Source organism: Protopterus annectens, chromosome 6.part0 (assembly GCF_019279795.1).
Source record: "Protopterus annectens isolate FY-2018-M chromosome 6.part0, PAN1.0, whole genome shotgun sequence".
Classification (NCBI taxonomy): Eukaryota; Metazoa; Chordata; order Ceratodontiformes; family Protopteridae; genus Protopterus; species Protopterus annectens.
The window spans coordinates 779,142,763-779,163,747 of record NC_056737.1 but is presented as its reverse complement, the minus strand read 5'-3'; positions in this window follow the sequence as shown (position 1 = coordinate 779,163,747).

Sequence of the window (20,985 nt, the reverse complement as noted above, 5' to 3'; positions counted from 1 at the left end):
TTTCCCATCCAGTTGTAAAGGTTTTGTTTGAAAGGGTCAGGGAAGAACTGTTTTACATGGATGATGAGCCTATTCCATGGCATGGAACACACATCTGTCTCTTCAGAATGTTCTGGTTATGTCACAAGTGAAGTTCATTTCCCAGGATCTAGTGTTTCTGATGCTATTTGTTTTGCATATGTGCAATAGATCCATCAGGGCTGGATTTTAGAAAGTGCAGTAAGTCAGGGAAAGGTCCCATCTCAGCATCCTATAGGAGACTGAATACATAGATGGAGCCTTTAGGTGATCAGTGTAGGACCAGGCATACATGCCTTAAATTCTCCTGCTGAGAAATCTTTGTGGGTGTTTCAACTCTTACAAGTGTCTAGTCAGATACATGCCAAAGAAGAAATTGTATTAAATGACAGGTCTGATAAGGACTGAATAGGGTGGCACTATAATTCCTTGGTCCTGGATGCCATACCCTTACCTATAAGTTGGGTAACATAGGATGCTTTTCTTGTTATCTTGGCTACATGTTGGTCAAAGTTCATATTGCTGTCTACATATGTTCCCAGATGCCTTACTACTGGGTTGAATATTGGGGACGTTTTATCAATGGAGCAATGAATTTGCATTGATAGTTTCCCAAAAGACATTATAACACATATTTTGGCATTGAGTTTTAGGTCGTGACTTTGACAGCAGGCATTTGTCTGTGTTAAACTCACTTGCAAGATATTTGTGTCTTGGGAGGAATCTATACTAGCTCCAAGTTTACAGTCATCTGCGAACTTGGTGAACCAAAGGCCTTTCAGATTAGCCTTGACTTCCGAGAAGTAGATTCCAAACAGCAGCAGGCCCAGCTTGGAGCCCTATCCTGACATCTTGGGTCCTGTCTGTGAGCTAGCTAGAAATTCAGTGAATTGTGTAATGGCTTACACCTAGTTTAGAGAGCTTGTCAACAATGCCTGAGTGGACTATTGTATAAAATGCTTTAGCCAGGTGGAGATATGCAGTTTGCACTGTTTTACCCTTATCCATTGCCTTGGTGACCCTCCCAAAGAAGTCTTCCAGGTTAAGTAAGCATGACCTTCCCTTAACCAAGCCAGTTTGGGATGGGTCCAGTGTCTGTAGGTTGTCAATGTCCTTGTTTATCATTTCCATGATGATTTGTTCATGGATATGCATATTAAGATTGTCAGACTGATAGGTCTGTAGTTCCCTGGGTCAGTTGATAATCCGCCCTTGCGGAGATGAATGCCTATTATGGTCCTCCATTCACTTATAACATAGCCTATTTCAAGGCTGTAGTTAAAGAGTGCCTCATGTGGTCCTGATAGGTCATGTTTTAGACTGTTCAAGGGGCAACTGAGGATATTGTCGTGACCCATGAATGTGGTGGTCTCTGCATTAGTGAGTGCTGCCAGGGCCTGGTCCCTGCTGATAGCCGAAGGACTATGTTGGAGTGGACTTCATCTGGTGAAGCTGGGGGATGAAGTCTGAGCTGAATTTATCAGCCAATAGATTTGCAATGTCACCCTGACTGGTGTAAGTGGTACCATTCACCATCACTGCAGCAGACTGTTGTGAGTCACCTCTAAGATTTCAGGTGTAGTTGAAGAAGGTCTTCTGATTGTCTTTATTCTGCAAGGCTATCCTGACCTCATAGCTGGCCTCACTGGACTTAATTAGATCTCTCAGTTTCTTGTTTAGTTGTATAAGAGACCAGTTGTCTTTAAGGGGAGTTGCTCTTCCTGATTTTGCACATGAGTTTTCTACTTCACTGTTTAGGTGAGGATTCCACCAGTTGGGCTTGTTTTGAGTTTATTTCTGGTAGACAGAGCAGCCTCTATGCAGGCATTCACATGTTTGTATAGTGACTCTTGAATAATTCTGCATAGATAGCAGTGCTCTCAGGGTTGTGACAAACTGTTATTTAGTAAGATGCAGTTTGCCTTTCAATAGTTCCTAAATAATACTAGTTTAACTGAATTTTCTGGGTTGATTTTTACTTCAAGTGAGATAGCTTTGTGATGCAACCTCACTAGTGAGGAGACAACATGGGGGATGCAATGCTATCCCATGTTGGTGAGTACCAAATCCTGTATGCTTGATCCTCTGGCTGGAGCATGCAGTATCTTTTCCAGGATGTTTGTATTAATAAAGTCCAGGAAGCATTGTGCCTGTGAGTTTCAGGCAGCGTACATTTCCCAGACTATGGAGGGTAATTAAAGTTACCTATGAACAGGTTATTTGGTTTGATGGTTAGCACCTCTAGTATATGTCGATTAGAGCTATGAGACTTTAGGGGTATAGATGGTGGCTTATAGCTACCCATAATATGGTGAGGAACCTTGCATATGGTGACTTGCACATGGATGAGTTCCATGTTAGCATCCTGTTTAACCAAGCGGGAGCTATGCTTCTTGTTAACATCGATCAAAGCTCCTCCACCTTTAGACCTAGTCTTTGGTGTTGTTGGTCTAAATGTGTGGAAGGCACTGTAGCCTTCCACTTCTGGAGTACTTTCTGCATCTTTAAATAAAGTCCTGATCACAAAACAGATGTCTACATTTTCCAATGTGAGGAAGGCTTGAAAGGTGTGGAGTTTTTTTGTTTAGGCTCCGAGCATTGAAAAGTAACACTTTAAGGTTGCTTGTTGACTTTTTCACTATGTTGATAGTTTTGTCTTTTTGGCATTGTCTAAAAAGGCTCTAAGTGGGTGGATAATGTTTTAACCAATATCTGAAAACCTGGTTGGGGGGGGCTGGTGCAACCCATCCTTGGCAAAGCAACATGGTCTTATGACCATGTTTTCCCATGCTGACAGATATTGGATCCCCCTGCACTGATGTCAGAAAATAAACCAATTATTAAAATCAATCATTTTATTTTCATACTGTGGCATCATCCTTGGTGAAGGTAGATTGATGCTGATCAATCTGTGATGCATATTCCATGAGATCCATTATGTCGCTTTTCATATAGTCCAGTGAGGTATGCCTCAGGTCATTTTCACCCACATGGACTATGATAGAATCATATTGTTACCTGGGATGTAGTAATGTGAATTCATGCATGATTCTGCCAGTCCTGGTTCCAGATAGGCAAGTAACAGTTATCATCTTCTTGTTCAATCTGATGAGTGGGGCATCTGTATGTCGCACAATGGAGTCACTAATGATAGTAGTAGTGGGTAAAGTGTATGCTTTGCGCTTTGGGGACCATTAAGTGTAGGCTTATGTGAGTGTTTTGTGTTGCTTTTGGTGTGCACTTTAGGAATTGGTGAAGAACTGTACTGCCGTTAGGTGGCTTTGGATCTATTTGAGATTTGGGAAGGTCTCTTTTAAGCACCTTAGCATAAGACAATCTGTGTGTATAAAAACAAAATAAAAACTGGAACACTCTCCAAACCATGGTAAAGAATAAAAAACAAAAAAATATATATGTAAAACCACTGCTAAGGCAGAAAACAAGCCTTGAAACAACTCTTTAGCATTAATGTAACTGCCTTGAAACAACTTGTAGCTTTGGATGTCTTTGAGATTTGGGAAGGTTTCTTTTAAGCACCTTAGCATAAGACAACCTGTGTGTATGGTGAACACTATGTGTGAGGGAATGTAATGTGGTTTTCCTGACAACCTCATTTGTATGCAAGATGTTTGCCTTCAAGGAATACTGTGTTGTTTTCTTTAATGATTAACTGGTTGTCTGAGAACATACGATAATTGCTATGTTGCCTTAGGATGCCTTAGTATATGTAAGTCCATTTTTTCGAACATTTAGTCTCCATGTTTCAGGACTCATTCTAACAGGTTCAGCATTTCAAATGGTTACAGAGAGTAAACATATTGAATCTTTATAGTGATACCAATTGAGAATTGTATGTCTTAAGGTAGACATTGGCTTGACTGTCTGTCATGAACCATCACAGTCATCTTTATTTATGTTTTTGCATGCCAGAATTATCCTTAGTAGGCTAGTGTTATTCTGCTGAGATTTTCCTGTAATGAACTTTGATTTGGAGACATTCAGAAGCATTAGCTGCCTCTGTTTGTTACATCTTGTTGATGCAATGAGCAAATGAAGCTGATCCTTTTTAACAATCCATTTAATTCTTCCTATTGTTGCCTTAAACATTGAGTGTTAATTCTCCCAGTAGCAAATGCTAGTGCTTAAAAGGTATTGAACCAAGAAGAAAATGATTGCAGCAGAGAAACTATTATAAATTGTCAATACTATTGCATGTTTGCAGCAGCCACAGCAGTCATCCAGCCAAGGTCAGCACCCCTTAGTCCTCTTTGGATATGGACCTAAAAGTTTATATTGACCTTTTGAAAGGATGGGTATCACTTCAGGCATATGGCATACTTCAGGCACTTCTCTAAGCAGCTGCAGTCCCTGGTGTTGTGAACTCCCATTGCCTGTACATCATAACTACATAGTGGGTCTGGTTGGTCCCCCTCCCCATACTTGAGAGCATGGACACTCCAAAACTTAGAAACTTCAGAAAACCTGACTGCTAGTTGATCACCTCCACAACCTCTCTGCTTCTATCCAATGTCTGTATATTGCAACTACATAGTGGGTCCAGTTTGTTCCCCTCCCTATACTTGAGAGCACAGACACTCCAAAACTTAGAAAATTCAGAAAACTTGACTGCTAGTTGATCACCTCCACAGCCTCTCTGCTTCTATCCAGTGTCTGTACATCGCAACTACATAGTGGGTCCAGTTTGTTCCCCTCCCCATACTTGAGAGAACGGACACTCCAAAACTTAGAAACTTCAGAAAACTTGAGTGTTAGTTGATCACCTCCATAGCCTCTTTGCTTCTATCCAGTGTCTGTACATCGCAACTACATAGTGGGTCCAGTTTGTTCCCCTCCCCATATTTGAGAGCACGGACACTCCAAAACTTAGAAACTTCAGAAAACTTGACTGCTAGTTGATCACCTCCACAGCCTCTCTGCTTCTATCCAGTGTCTGTACATTGCAACTACATAGTGGGTCCGGTTTGTTCCCCTCCCCATAGTTGAGAGCATGGACACTCCAAAACTTAGAAACTTCAGAAAACTTGACTGCTAGCTGATCACCTCCACAACCTCTCTGCTTCTATCCAGGTGCTTACAACTGTTATTTTCAGCTACACACCATGGAATTTTGTCCTGTAATCCTTTCAGTAGCACTAGCTATTGCTCTGTTAAGCTAACGAGTATTTGTAGTGTCATTGGTTGAGCTCTGCATTGGTACTGGCAGCTGCACTGTATCCCCCCATGACTTCCAAGTTATTCTTCTCTCCTCCCCTACCACAGTGTTTAAATTAGGCTGCATGTAAACTTATTTTAACTCCCCCCTCCCCATTTTGTTAGTTATACTCCTTCCTTGTTAAATGTCTATCTAGTAGAGTATCTCCCTAGTCTAAATTATCCTGATTTCTGCCTGCTTCTTTTGACTTTTGTATTTCTCCTAATTTCTGCCTGTTCCTTTTGACTGTAGGATTCGCTCATATTTTACTTACCTATCCTCCTGTTCCCAGGTCTCTGATTGCTTTTGTAAACTTTTTTATTGCTTTGTCTGGATACTCTGCCCTTCCTCTCTCCTGCCTTCCATCTATGTTCTTTACCCTTTAATAATATCCAGTTTATCTACTTTGTGTGCTTCCCACCACTGGTTATTCTTTCTCTAGCCTGCTCTCCTTCTCTACCCTATCCTGCTGTGCTGTCATACCTTCCTATACCTCAGATTTTCTCCCTCTGCCTTAAATCCATACTCTTCTGCCTCTCTGTATCCTGTCTCACCTCCATAGCTCACTGATTGTTTTCTTAGGGAATCTTGTCACTTCTTGTAGTCATTCACTGTGGGTGTCAACCTGCTCCGTTTGCCCTCGCTACGCTCAGACTCACTTCGCTCCCCTCCCACCCCCATATCATTTCTTTTATACCTAACCACTTGTCACCTCCTCCCCTTCCAGTTCCTCCCCAACACTGCACCTCACTTCCTGCCTCTATCAGAAAATCCCTCCCACCTCCCCCTCTCCTATTACAACTCCAATCAGACACACCTACAAATATCACCCTTGTATACATCCCACCTTTTCTTAAACTAATTAACATGTACTGCACACATCCAACCCAACTACTAAAAGTATCCATCTACACACTGATAGTCTTCAACCTACTCCTTCTTTCCAATCTATCACACGCAACTTGATAACCATACCCCATCCCCATGGCAAACAGAATCCACAGCTAATCTCATTAAACTGAAAAGCTTCCCTCTATCACCATCCAACCTTACCACACCCCAACCTTTCCCTTACTCATGCAACAAACCAACCATGAAAACTATCTCTCTTCACAAAATCAAATTAAAATAATTCACAAATTTACCAAACTCTATCTACACCTACTCCAAAAACTCACTTGCAGTGGAGATGTCCACCCCAATCCAGGACCCAAAACACTAATCAACCCTAATTCAAATCAGCTAAATCCCCTATACCACAGACCATCCTCATCTCTCTCTGCTTCCTAAACATTAATGCTAGAAGCATACTTAAGAAAATCCAGAACCTACATGGCCTATTGGCACTAATCAAACCAGATATTGTTGTGTTAACTGAAACATGGTTCAAACCAAAACATTATGACAATGAGATTACCACCCCTGGCTACAATATTATCCACAAAGACAGAGTAGAGAAAAAAGGAGGTGGTGTTGCAATAATATTCCAAAAACACCTCACCATAGAACAACTAGATTACAACACCCAAGATGTCAAAGATGTGGAACTAATCCTTCCAGATTAAAAATAAACTCCAATAAACACATAGTTATTGCAGATGGCTACATCCCACCAGGCAATAATATCACTCAAATGGAAAACCTGCTTAATTGGATGCCCAACTCCATTCCACATGAAACCATACTATTAGGAGACTTTAATATTGACTGGCTCAACTGCTCCAGCCATAATTCCACTGCCTTTATAAACCTCCACGGGTTTACCCAAACTATAACCACCCCCACTAGAATTGACAAAACATCCAATCACAAGTCCATCTTGGACTGGATCCTGGTATCTGACCCCAATCTTATACAGCAATCTGGCTGTCTTCCAGATACCCTAAGTGACCATCATCTTACCTACCTAATTAGGAACAGATCCCAAACTATCAGCCAACCTATCCTCAGAGTAGTTAATAACAAAAACACCTTCATACCGACTAACTTCATCAATGCACTAAAACACTGCAACTGGACTCCCCTAAAGCAATTATCTCTAGACAAAGCAGTTGAGTACTTCAACACAACCTTCCTAAAAATCCTGGACCAATATGCACCCTCCCGAACCATTAGAATAAAAACTAATTATGCCCCATGGCTAACAAATCCCACTAAAACTATAATGAAAGAAAGGGACAACACCTGGTCTCAATATCAAAAAAACAAAACCACTACCTTAACACAAAATTACCTACAGCTCCAGAACAAAGCCAAAAAACATATCGCACTAGACAAATCTAACTACTATCAAAACCTACAAGAAAAATATGCTCATAACCCCAAAAATTCTGGAACACAATAAATTGTATACTGCACCCAGGAAAGTCCACTACAGCAACCCTTGTGCTACCAAATAATCATGAAAACATACCCACACAATTTAATAGATTCTTCACTGAAACAGTGCAGACCCTTACCAATGTCCAAAATAATAGTACTATCCACCTCACACCAATAACTACCACAACCCAGCCCAATACACAAAACAATATCCCCAATTTTCAACTTCACCCAGTGTCCACCAAGGCAATTTCTAAACTCCATAAGAAACTTAAACCAACCACTCTAGCAGCTGATAAGCTACCAGCAGACTTCCTTCAAATATCAACTGAAGCAATAGCCAATCCAGTCTCCATTCTCATTAATAGATCTCTGTCAGAATGCAAAGTACCAGCCTCTTGGAAAACCTCCCATATCATCCCACTGCACAAAGGAGGTAACTCCGTAGAACTTGCCAACTATCGCCCTATAGCTATCTTACCACCATTATCAAAAATATTAGAAAGAGTAGTTCATACTCAACTTATGCAATACATCCAGAATAACAATCTACTCTCCATATCCAAGCATGGCTTTAGACCTTCCCACAACACCACAACAGCATTATTATCATTTACCAACATAGTTAACCACCACAGAAACAAGGGTCTATTTAATTCTTCCATATTCTTAGACTTATCTAAAGCCTTTGACATGGTTAACCACAGCATGCTTCTTGCAATGCTATCTACCCTAAATATAAGTCCCTCCTTTATATCATGGTTTAACAGCTATTTGTCAGATCGACAGCAAGCTGTTCTATGGCAAGACCAATTGTCCCCCCTGCTACCAGTAACTATAGGAGTCCCTCAAGAGTCTATCCTTGGCCCTCTGTTGTTTTCCCTATTTACTAACCAGATATCTTCATCCTTGTCAACTCCCTCAGTAGTACAATATGCTGACGGCACAACCCTTATATGTGCCGCCCCCACCCTAAGTGAACTACAAACCCTAACCCAAAATACCTTCACCCTAGCCGAAACCTGGTTCACTAACATCAAACTTCTTAACCCCAAAAAAAAACAAATTCTCTTTGGCTCAGGTAGAGCTCCTCCCCTGAGCAACAACTTTATCATCAATTCCAAAGAAAACATTCAAATTAGTCCAACCACACACGCTAAACTGCTAGGCATAGAGAAGGACAATAACCTGAAATTCAACATCCACATAGCACAAACCATCAAGAAAGTTCATAAAAAGCTAGGCCTCCTCTACAGGAACAAACAGTTTATGACTAAACATACCAAAGTTGCCATCGTTAGGACTCATCTCCTATCCACCCTCCTCTATGCCTCGCCCATCTTGATTAATCTATACCAAACTGAACTGAATAAAATGGAATCTTGCTATAATAAGATTGCCAAGTTTGCATCTGATGCTTCTTATAGGTCCCACCACTGTATCCCTAAAACAGCTTAACTGGCTTGAGTTGCCTCATATACGTATGCTCAATCAACTCTCTATAGCTCACAAGCTCTATTACCTCCCAGAGTTAAACCCAGCACTTCAGCATTTAATACAGCCCCACATTCCCACTAGAGCCCTACGATCTAACAGTCAGAACCTAATAACTGTCATCCAACATTTATTTATTTATTTATTTATTATAAAAACAATGCTGGTAAATCACTCTTTGCCAGCACCATTGCCAAAACCTGGAACACACTACCAATCCATATAACTTCTAGCACCTCCTTCAATCAGTTCAAAAAACTCCTTAAGACCCACTACTTAACTAACTGGCTATGCTCATGTTACACTCCAGGTTAAATCTAATTGTGTCATTTTCAGATAAGTATAAACAGATTTGCCCTAAAAAGTTTGTAAACCCAGATATAGTTTTTGACTATGTACCTCAATGTTTTTACTATGTACCTCAATGTCTGTCTACTGTACTAACTAAAACTGTTAACTTCTAACCTATTATGTATTAAAATCAATTGTATGTTCTATATTTTGTTCTCATGTACTGCATTCTATTGTACTGTGGAGCTTTTCTCCCAGGGCCTCCGCTGTACAGCATCCACATACATACACAGACAACCACATCAGGCCACAGATACAGTACATATCCCTTGCTGCTGTTGGACATCACTGTCAGCTGTGCACCTCGTGTGTGTGGTACACAAATGTCATGTGGGACATGGTGTATTGACAAGTCTGCCATGTGTGGACATGGTTGTCAGGCAGCTAAAATATGTTTACAGATGTGCAGAGGTGTCATCCATATGGCCTTCGGTGACCTGTGTCACACATTCCACATCATGGTTTAGTGTGTATACACCTCCGCGATGTGGGTCACAATCCACAGTATATATGTAATGTGTATGCACACAGTCATGGCTATGCACTGTGTCTGTAATTCACACTGTATAGCAATAGAGATGCCTCATGATTCCATGCAATGGCACTGTGTCTGTACTTCACACTGTATAGCAATATAGATGCCTCATAATACCCTGCAATGGTCATGCACATCTGCTAAATGTGCATTTAATCTGTAGGGCGGACAGGCAACACTGCAATGTGACACCATTACCCTACTGTATATGTGACAGGACACCATTGTGTTAAACATGTATACATGTCAATGCACACATCAGCAGATTACATGTCATACTACATATTAATGTCAAGGTCATATGCCACACATCAGCCATGTGTATTGTTAACCTGTGCTGGTCCACATGGTGTAACTCAGGGATGCATGCTTACTACCATGATTGTGTGAAATGCTTGGCTTCTGCTATGACACATGCATGCTGTTGTGTGCAACCCAGGGATTTATGATAGCTACCACTATTATTGTTTGAAAAGCCACGGTGGTACAGCAGTAGCATTGTTGCCTCACAGCAAGAGGTTCTCCTGTTCGATTCTCGGCTGGAGTGCCTTCTGTGTGGAGTCTGCATGTCCTCCCCGTGGTCGAGTGGCCTCCTCTGAAAGACATGCGTGAATGGGTGTGCCTTCACTGAAGGTTGGGCGTCGAGCTGACAACTCAGCACCATAAAAAAAATTGACTGCCAAGCATTAGCGGACCGGAGTTCCACTGTGGCAACCTCTAATCGGGAAAAGCCGAAAAGACAAACAACAACAACCACTATTATTGTCTGAGCTGCATGCCGTCTGCTGTATCACATGCATCTTGCATGCCTTCTATCAAAATCACATGCATGATGTCTGTGTGTGTGTGTGTGTGTGTGTGTGTGTGTGTGTGTGTGTGTGTGTCTGTGTGTGCCTGTATTGTAATGTAGAGTCTTTGTTTGCCTTCACATGTGATGTAGGTGAGTTACCCTCCTGCGGTCCATCTGATCTTGGTGTCCCCACAGACTCTAGCAGTGATGATGAACATATGCTTGAGTCACAGGCAGGGTTGTCAGAGACTGAATCTGTGCCATTAGTTGCCATTCCACCTATATCCCCCTCATCCCTGCACACAGATCTCATGCCAATACATACCCCATCACCAGTGGCCATAGAGGAAGGACAGTTGGCATGTGGTAGCTTGGAACAGGAAAGTGTGGTGGCTATGGAAGGTGTGTATTCAGACCATGGTGTCAAGCAAATGACTGGAGATGGGCCACACAGGCATGTGGCCAGTGCTGCTTGTAGGAGGACCTCTGGCCAGCATGCCCCTGCAGGACAGAGCACAGCAGCTGGTGTCACCAGACACATGTTTCAGGCTGTAATGGCGGCACAGGCATGTGCTGAATGGCAGAACAGAGATGGGCAGAGGCTTCAGAGGGCTGCTATCCATTCTTTAAATGACAACATCAAGGCATTGGCAAATGCTCAACAGCAGATTTCTGAGGTTTTGGACAGACGATTGGGTGACATGGTTGGAATCCTTGACCGTGGCATGACAATCCACGAGCATGAGCTGTCTGTGCTGGAACATCTGGTAGGAGTGAGGTGTAGAACATGTGAATGTAGGCCAGCTACATCACCTGGTGCAGGTCTACGTGGACGAGCTACCTCACATGCCAGCTCCCATAGTGGCGGTAGCAGCAGCAGTCAGCTGGTGCTGTGCTGTCCACACCAGGACACAGCAGGCCACGTGCACGTGGCCCTGGATGGTCCCAATGGGGACACAGTTCCAGTGGACATGTGTCATTGGACAGTACCCAATCTGCACCTCTGCCTGGTAGTGCCCGTGCAACCCCTGGCAGGCACAGGTCACATGGCCGTGGCCGGACACCGTGAGCTGTAAAACCTGGTCTGTACTGTCTGGAGCTGTCAATAATACCCCTGTGTAGGCCAGACACATGGCAGAACTGTGTGCACACATACACGCACACACCAGAAATATCTGTAGGGCACCACAACACTCACATGCATAACAACCACACATGGCCAATTAGATCACAGGCCTTAACCCACATGCATGATGTCATCCACTGGTGCAGCCTAGGCCCCTGGCAAACATTATCACCCTGTGCATATGATGATGCCTGTGCCGCATCCCTGTCATCCACACCATCGGTGCAGGGACATGCTCATATGGTCTGATGCACAGGGTGAATAGAATAGGGAGATAAGTGGAGATTACAATTGTTGTGTACTGTTGACACGCTGCAGACATGCCATGTAGTACAGGTTTAGAATGCATTGTTTTCTGTTCACAGTATGTGTCTTGGTAACAACAGTAACAGCATGTTGGTCATGATGTCCTGCTTCCCTCCTTCAGGTCTAATTGCATGTGCCATTGAGTGTTAGTGTTTGCAGTTTCCCATGTGTAAATGTGGACTACTCACAGATATGTATGGCAATACCAGCATACTATTCGTAGCTTCAACACATCTACTGATCCAGGAGCATGGAAGCTGTGTACTAAGTTACAGTGGCTAGAGATGTGACATCCATAGCGGGTGACATCACAGGTACAGTTACATGGGGCGGGGAGTTTACATAGCAGTCTAGCTGATGGCAAGGGTAGAGGCCAGTTGATAGCTTGAGGCCTCACTGTGTAGCAGTAATACACATTCACATTACAGGATGAGAACACACAACTACACACACACACACACACACACACACACACACACACACACACACACACACACACACACACACACACACACACACACACACACACACAGGTATTCACACACATGTATTCAGACACACAGTAACACGCCCACACTCACGGGGTCAACGACACTGTAACACACACACACTTGATAGTGTTGAGGTGAAGACCCCTGCCTATGTGGTAATCACCATTACAGTACTGTGCACCCACATGACACAACACAGAGAATACACATGTCCAGGTAGTTAGTAATGCCTAAGATAGACGGCATCAACTGGGCAGTAGATTGCATCACCTGGAGGGGTTAGGGGTCCTATCTGTTCACTATAGTAACATGCATCCTCACTCCATGGACCAGACAGCAATACATACATACACACACAAACTGTGGTGTCCACAATTGAATGCACCTATGTCATGCACATACAGATAGCTCACATGTGTGTGATACACACCACACCCCTGCCTATGTCTTGATTTCTACAATGCAGTATGTACAGATCTCTACAACAGTGTACAGGAGTGTGAGTAACAATTGGGATGTATTCCCCACCATACTTGGCATATATGGACACACAAGCAAACACACATGGCAGTACTGTGAATCAAACACCTGCTATCTTATGATACGTATGACAGACATGCAGCAGTATTGCTCGCATTACAATGTGTACCGACGCTACCTTTGGCAATTGTGCTGATATAGGCACATGGGAGGTTTTAAGTGTTACAGGTGTCAAGTGATTTACAGTCAGTGACACCCTGACCGCTGTGTAGGTTGTATGTGTTCCCCTTCAATTAACAGAAACATAGCTTAGTGTTTGCACATGTTATTGTAGGAAGACTTGTGACACATCTGTGAGCTGTCTTCAGCAAACATCCATCTGCAAAGATGGCCCACCACTTAGTTATGTCCACATATCTGTCCATACCTGATGTACATCTTACTGTACTGTCAGTATATCACCATATACAGTTGGCAATGATGGGGCTGCAGTGCAACTGCATGTTGTAGTAAGACACACTTTGCCTGCAAACATCAGCTACTGCACACGCATGGAAGCTGAATGCACACCACTACATGTGCATGTGTGTAGGTCCTACATTCCTGTCATTTAGCTATGTTTGTAGGCATTGCAATTGGTGGACATGTGTGATGACATACATGACACATGGACTGTTGTATGATATGATAGTTGTCATGGGTAACCAGTACAGAGAGAATGTTAACTCAGTCAACATTGATATCACACCTTATGTACTGTTAGCATTCAACAGCCATGGACCTACCTTCCATGTGCATGTGTGTAATTTCTGTAGCCACCTGTCTGCACGAAGGACAGCAACAGCTACGCTATGTACATTTGGGTTGTGTGTGTGTGGCATATACATATCCACGGCAGGTACATGTATGTCATATCCAAACATGAGGGTGTTTACTGGTGTACAGCAACAGTCATCTGTTACTGCTGTATATGACCCAAGGCCCCTGTTATGTGTACAGCTGACCTGGTTACGAACAGTGGTATCATTGCATCGCATAACACATGATGCAACTGTGTCAGTACATGGGTAGTCTGCACAGTTGATGTAGAGCTAGGTACAGTCCACTGGTCATGAGTCACATGGTGTTGTACTAATATATGTTCTACCACATGTATGGATGTGTGTTGCTGGTCCAAGGACATGGTGATGTCTGAGGGCTACATCCTAGAATGTGGCTTTTGACACTGTGATCTGCACCTGACACATCTGTGATGCCTTTTGAGGGTGTATGGGTCAGTACATGTGAGTGGCCTTCATGTATGTGGGGACACCACCACCTGCAGCGGTCCGTACCGGTGTTATGGCCCACATGTCTGTATCCGAGGTATACAGTGGTAGTGCTATTGTGCACAACTGAGCCTTCAGCCAGGTATTCCTCACTGCACAGATGTCAGTATTCCCCATTGTTGGATCTACATTGGGCAGCTGTGATTATGAACGCTACACATCTAGCACTGTTTAGCATACACATACAATGCAGTTGTCCTTTAGGTGTCAGGGAGTTAACCTGGTCTCAGGACATTCATTTATGAATGGCACTATATGGGCTAAGTAGCCATTCCTGGCAGGACATCACCACGGGTGGTATCAGTGTGCCAGGTTAAGATTGGTACATCTAAGGTGACGGACAGCAGCAGACATTGTGTAGAAGACTGGTGTCAGATATATGTAGTGCAGCGTTCATGCTAACAATGACAACAATCGACACCGGAGTCCATTACAATGTGTTGTTCATGTCTAACTGTAATAGCATGGCCACTGTGCCCTTCCATGTTTAGAATCAGAGCGCATACAAAACAGCCCTGTGCTACTAAGTGTGTGAGCATGCCCAGTATAACATTGTGTAGATGGACACATGGTGCATTCCAAACGGCCGTGTGCTACTAAGTGTGTGAGCATGCCCAGTGACACCTTGTGTCGGTTATGTGCCTCTATGTGCATGGGCATGGCCATTGTAACCCTGTATAGTGATAGTAGTCGTCCAGTCAACAGATGGTCATACCCCACTTCAGGATGGATTCCTACATTGAACACACAGGTTCACAGGTATGTACATCATAACTGCAAGCATCCATGTCCATGTCCGCATTTCTAGAAGGTTATATTGACAGTCTTGAAAGGTATAGTGTCTGTGGCATGGCTCGTATCTATGTAGTATTGTAATAGTGGTCCGTAGATAGGCAGTTGTCCTGATCCCACCACTGGCGTGTGTTTGTCTCCGTCTGCCTGGGGACAGAAATATAGTTTTAGACTGCTCACACTCCATACAATCCCTATCGCCATCTTTGCCAATGCTGATGATGTCACCCACCTAGAAGTACACGTCTGGGAGTGCTGTATCCCAGTAATCTTGGTAGTGAGTTCTGTAACTGCATAATGCTGTAGTGTGATAAGGTAGTTAGGTCTGTGTTCTAATCCCCGCCATGCCAACTGTGTGTGTGTCTCCGTCTTCCCGGGGACCGAATAATGCTTTTAGACTGCTCACACTCCATACAATCCCTATCGCTGACTTTTCCATTGCTTATGATGTCACCCACCTAGAAGTACACCTCTGGGAGTGCTGTGCCCAGTAATCTTGGTAGTGCATTCTGTAACTGTGTAATGCTGTAGTGTGATAAGGTAGTTAGGTCTGTGTTCTAATCCCAGCCATGCCAAGAGTGTGTGTGTGTGGGTGTTTGTGTGTCTCCATCTGCCTGGGGACAGAATAATGCTTTTAGACTGCTCACACTCCATACAATCCCTATCACCGACTTTGCCATTGCTGATGATGTCACCCACCTAGAAGTACACCTCTGGGAGTGCTGCGTCCCAGTGATCTTGGTAGCGCGTTCTGTAACTGCATAATGCTGTAGTGTGATAAAGTAGTTAGGTCTGTGTTCTAATCCCAGCCATTCCAACTGTGTGTGTGTGTGTGTGTGTGTGTGTGTGTGTGTGTGTGTCTCTGTCTGCCTGGGGACAGAATAATGCTTTTAGACTGCTCACACTCCATGCAATCCCTATCGCTGACTTTGCCATTGCTGATGATGTCACCCATCTAGAAGTACATCTCTGGGAGTGTTATGTCCCAATAATCTCGGTAGCGTGTTTTGTAACTGCGTAATGCTGTCGTGTGATAAGACAGTTAGGTCTGTGCTCTAATCCCAGCCATGCCAAGTGTGTTGGTGTGTCTCCGTCTGCCTGGGGACAGAATAATACTTTTAGACTGCTCATACTCCATACTATCCCTATCACTGACTTTGCCATTGCTGATAATGTCACCCACCTAGAAGTACACCTCTGGGAGTGCTGTGTTCCAGTAATCTCAGTAGCGCGTTCTATAACTGCATAATGCTGTAGTGTGATTGAATAGACAAGTAGGTGTTCTATTCCAAAGCATGACAGGTGTGTGTGTTTGGCAGTCATATCCTATGTGCTGACGTCTGTGAGTGGCTAGCTACTGGATGTGTTGAAGAGCATGTTTTGTTGTTTTCCTATATAGTGGCCATAAATGTCACAATCGGCCAATTGACTGGGTTGGCAAGACATACACATACATTTGGCAATAGGTTTGGTAAGTAATGTTAGCAGCCCTAATCTTACCCTTAATACAGTCTGAACCTGTGTGATGTACAGAAACACACTTGCCTTTATATTAACACCAGTACATAATGCAGGAGGCGCATGTGGTTTCCTTTTAATTCTTGACTAATGCTTTTTTGTCACATGGTCTGCTGTTGAGATATATATTCTATATCTACGTATGTATATGTATATGTATATGTATATGTGTGTGTATATATATATATATATATATATATATATATATATATATATATATATATTTATATAATATGTGAACATTAGCACACATAAATCTACATGATGGAATACATGTCCTATACTATTGAATGCCTGTGCTGTATGATCTGTACATGATAATCTCAGATGTATGCATATCTGCCATGGTTTAGTGGTAAAGCACATTGTCTGTGGTGTGCAGGGTACTGGGTTCAAGACGTGCAGAGGCCGGTTGTTTTGTTGCTGGGAAGAACAAGGGACATCGAATATGGTGATAGTAAAGTGCTTTTAACCAGTTGTGTGCAGGTCTGCGCGACAGTAAGCAGTGGTTATTTTTGGGGAGGCTCAGTATGGGTCATGTAACTATGCATTAGAAGACAATACTATGCAAATGAGGTGGAAAATAGTGAATCCCATTTATCCCCAGGGTGTGATGCAGATCCCAAGAGTGTGTGTGTATAGATAGCTGGGTGCAGGACTGGAATATAGGTGAAAGCATGGGGAGGGGGATGTCAGGCATACTGTACGTACATTGGAGCCCTGTGTCGCTGGATTGCTCCTGGCTTAGAACGCCTAAGCTAGGGGTGTGTCTATACCTGCCTACTGCAATTGGGAGGGACAACAGCAGTAGGAGAGTAGTCAAGGTGAACAAGCTGGGCAAACAGGTGATAATTATCACAATCAGCAGATTACAGGCCCAGCTTGGCGCAGAACACTATGATAAAGTGAGCAAGCACCATACCCTTGGGTTTTTCCACACGCTACACCACTGGTGTATACATGCGGGGAAATTTTACAAAACAATCCAACGAAATGAGAAGGGCTGCAGGAGGCAACATAGACTAACATGTGCAGGAGGCTGAGGGTGGTGAGGATGTGAATGCTGCAGAACAACCCTCAGTGAGGAGACAGAGAAGACTGTACAGACCCAGGGTAACCTACCAGGGGCTACATGAGCTGGAGATAGTGGAGCACTATGGGGTGGACAGAGACCTCCTACAGCAGATTGTTGAGCTGTGCCGGCTACACCTGACACATCGAACAGGCCGAGGGGAACCCATCCCAGTGGATACCAAGGTATGTGTAGGCCAAGGTATACTAGCCACAGGTACCTCCCAAATCACAACTGGGGATATCATGGGGATCTCACAGGCACCTGCATCCAGAGTATTCTACCAGTTCCTGGATGCCATGTCACCACATGCCAGTGAGCACGTACATTTCCTCAACACACGTGAGGTGTTGACCAGCAATATGCGTCTCTTCCATCAAATGGCAGACTACCCTGGGGTAGTGGGTGCTATAGCCTGCATGAAAGTATGCATCAAAGCACCACCCGGTGAGTAGGGTAGGGCCTACATTAACCAGAGGGGCATCCCCTCCATCAACTGCCAGGTCGTATGCGATGCCCAGGGCATTATACTGAATGTGTGTGCTGGCTGCCCTGGAGGCTATGACGATTCCGATATATGGCATCTGATGCAGCTGTACCACAGCTTTGCCAATATGGACATCCCCTACGGTCACCTAGTGGGGTATGCTGGGTACCCACTGGAGCCGTGGCTGATGACACCCATCAGATATGCACACACACCTGAACAATTATGCCATAATAAGGCACATGCACAGGCAAGACATATAATAGAGTGTGTGTTTGGGATGCTCAGGTCACGGTTCCAGTATCTGGACACATCCGGTGGAGCCTTGCAGTATTCACCAGCTACATGCACCCAAATTGTTATGGTATGTGCTGTGCTACACAATATGATCCTGCAGAAACAGCTGCAGCAGGAACAGCATGGCCAATGGCCACACAGCCCCCCACCAATGCCAAGGCCTGTACAGGCATAGAGTGACTTGGAGGAGGAACGACCTGAGCCGGACCCAGTAGGCAGCAGGAGGCATGCCCAGTATGACCTGGCCTTGGCAAAGAGGCAACACATAGCATATGCACTGACACAGTAGGTACCCAGGGAATGTCACCCTCTCTGACTTGCACAGACAGTAAAAGGTTTGCCAGACATGACACTACCTGTGCTCAGCCATGTATAGGAAGTGCACTGTGTGCATCTGACATAGGCAGCCCTCCAGCACCATCCTCAGGTCTAGCACACCCTCAAGGTAAGTCAATCAACCTACCAACTGGCAGTTGTATTAGAATGTGTTGTTACCTGTAGCTATGGTATGGATGTGAGCATGCAAGGAAATTTGGTGGCCGAATGTTAAGGCAGTGGACAGTAGATGTCCATAGTGGCACCATGACATCTGCAGCACATACCGGGGTCACCATAGTAGCCAGTAGTATACAGGGTGTCATAACCCACTGCGGGTAATGGGCTGAGCATCATGTGTGTCCATACAGCCCACACAAGTCTCAACCAGCTGGACAGGTGTAGACCAACACAGACAAATGCTGTACTATGGCCTCTGAATATGCCCAATGGATGTCACCCCCTCCCCCCCCACAGACCACACACAGACAGACTACAGCAGGCCAGGCAGTTGGATGTAGGTTGTGAAGGCTAGGATGTCTGAAACTAATATGTTGGAAATTAAAGCTAAGATCTGGAGTACACTGGTATGCCTCTAGCCAGCACAATAGGTATGTCTACACACTGGAATGGAGTACCTGACATACCAGTAAAGTAGTAGCAAAAGTGTACAAGTGTCAGCTGTGGCCTCCTTCCAATGTACATATGTAACAGTCAGGTGTGCCCCCCCCCCGGTGCTGTGTAGGAATGTGAATACAGTCAGATGTCCCCCCACGCTGTGCAGAAATGTAGCAACAGTCAATGCCACATGACTGATGGATACCCTGCAGATGCAGAATGCCACCTGTCAGTGTACAACGCAGAGGTCGGCACCACAGTACTGACTACCTGGACATGTAACACATGTGATACAGTTGACCATACTGGGCATGCTCAAACACATGAAGGTATGATGGCAATGTCAGTCGACAACATGCGGAATGGTCATACTGGGCATGCTCACACATGTAAACACAAGATGGCCAGGTCTGCAAACACCAGTGGTCCGGACATGTCTGCCGGTACATTTCTATACTGTTGGATGACTATGCTGTATGGTATGTGTGTGGTACTGTCTATTGTCTGTATATTTGCCATGGTGTATTGGTAATTCACATTAGCTGTGTGCACAGGGTGTTGCTACCAACACTTGCAAAGGATGGTTATTTGTTTGCGGCCAGAACGAGCCCATTGGATACGGAGTAAGGCACATTGAAGCAGTTGGGAGTGGTTGTGCATGGGTTTGTGCAGTGTTAAGCACTGCTGACCTCTGGTTATAGCTTCTTACACTTGGTTAGACTCCACATTTCTTTACCAGTGTAATACTTGCATACTGGTAGCCAAACATGCTTACACCTGCTCGCTCCCTCACTTGCACATGCACCGACATTGGTGCTTGCATGTGTCACTCACGCTGGGTTGGCGCGATCCCTTGTGATGCCTATTACATCGGACTACATGACTACAGTATTGGGTATGGCTGACCATTAGGCAACGGCATGGCGTTCGACTGTATGGAATCAGCGGCCTGTCCAGTGAGTTAATCATATTATATGTGTGCTCCTCATACAATCTGCTACCATTTGGCTGACACACGGGAATCAATACTCTGCAATGCAGACAAGTAAATGTGTTTTGGGGCCCACATCCGTCTGCCGGGTCATGCTACTGCATACCTATTGTAGGTTTGTCACCTTTTAAATTGGCCGTGGTGAGACTTTAGGATTAACACCTGAACCACTTTGAGTGAGACAGTCCCTCCTTAGGCGTATGTGTCATGTGAAAATAATCAAGACATAGCAAATGTCCTGATTACAGGACAATATTATATTCTACGTTTCTCTAATAGTTGCATGTAACAGTTATTGTATATATGACACTTCTATATGTTATGTGAAGTAGTATAAGCAACTGGACTGCTACTAGACTTAAGCTTTTATTTGTGCTAATACGTATAGTTCTGTACTATGCACGGCTGTAGGTATGTTCTGACCTGGTATGTCTGACATTTC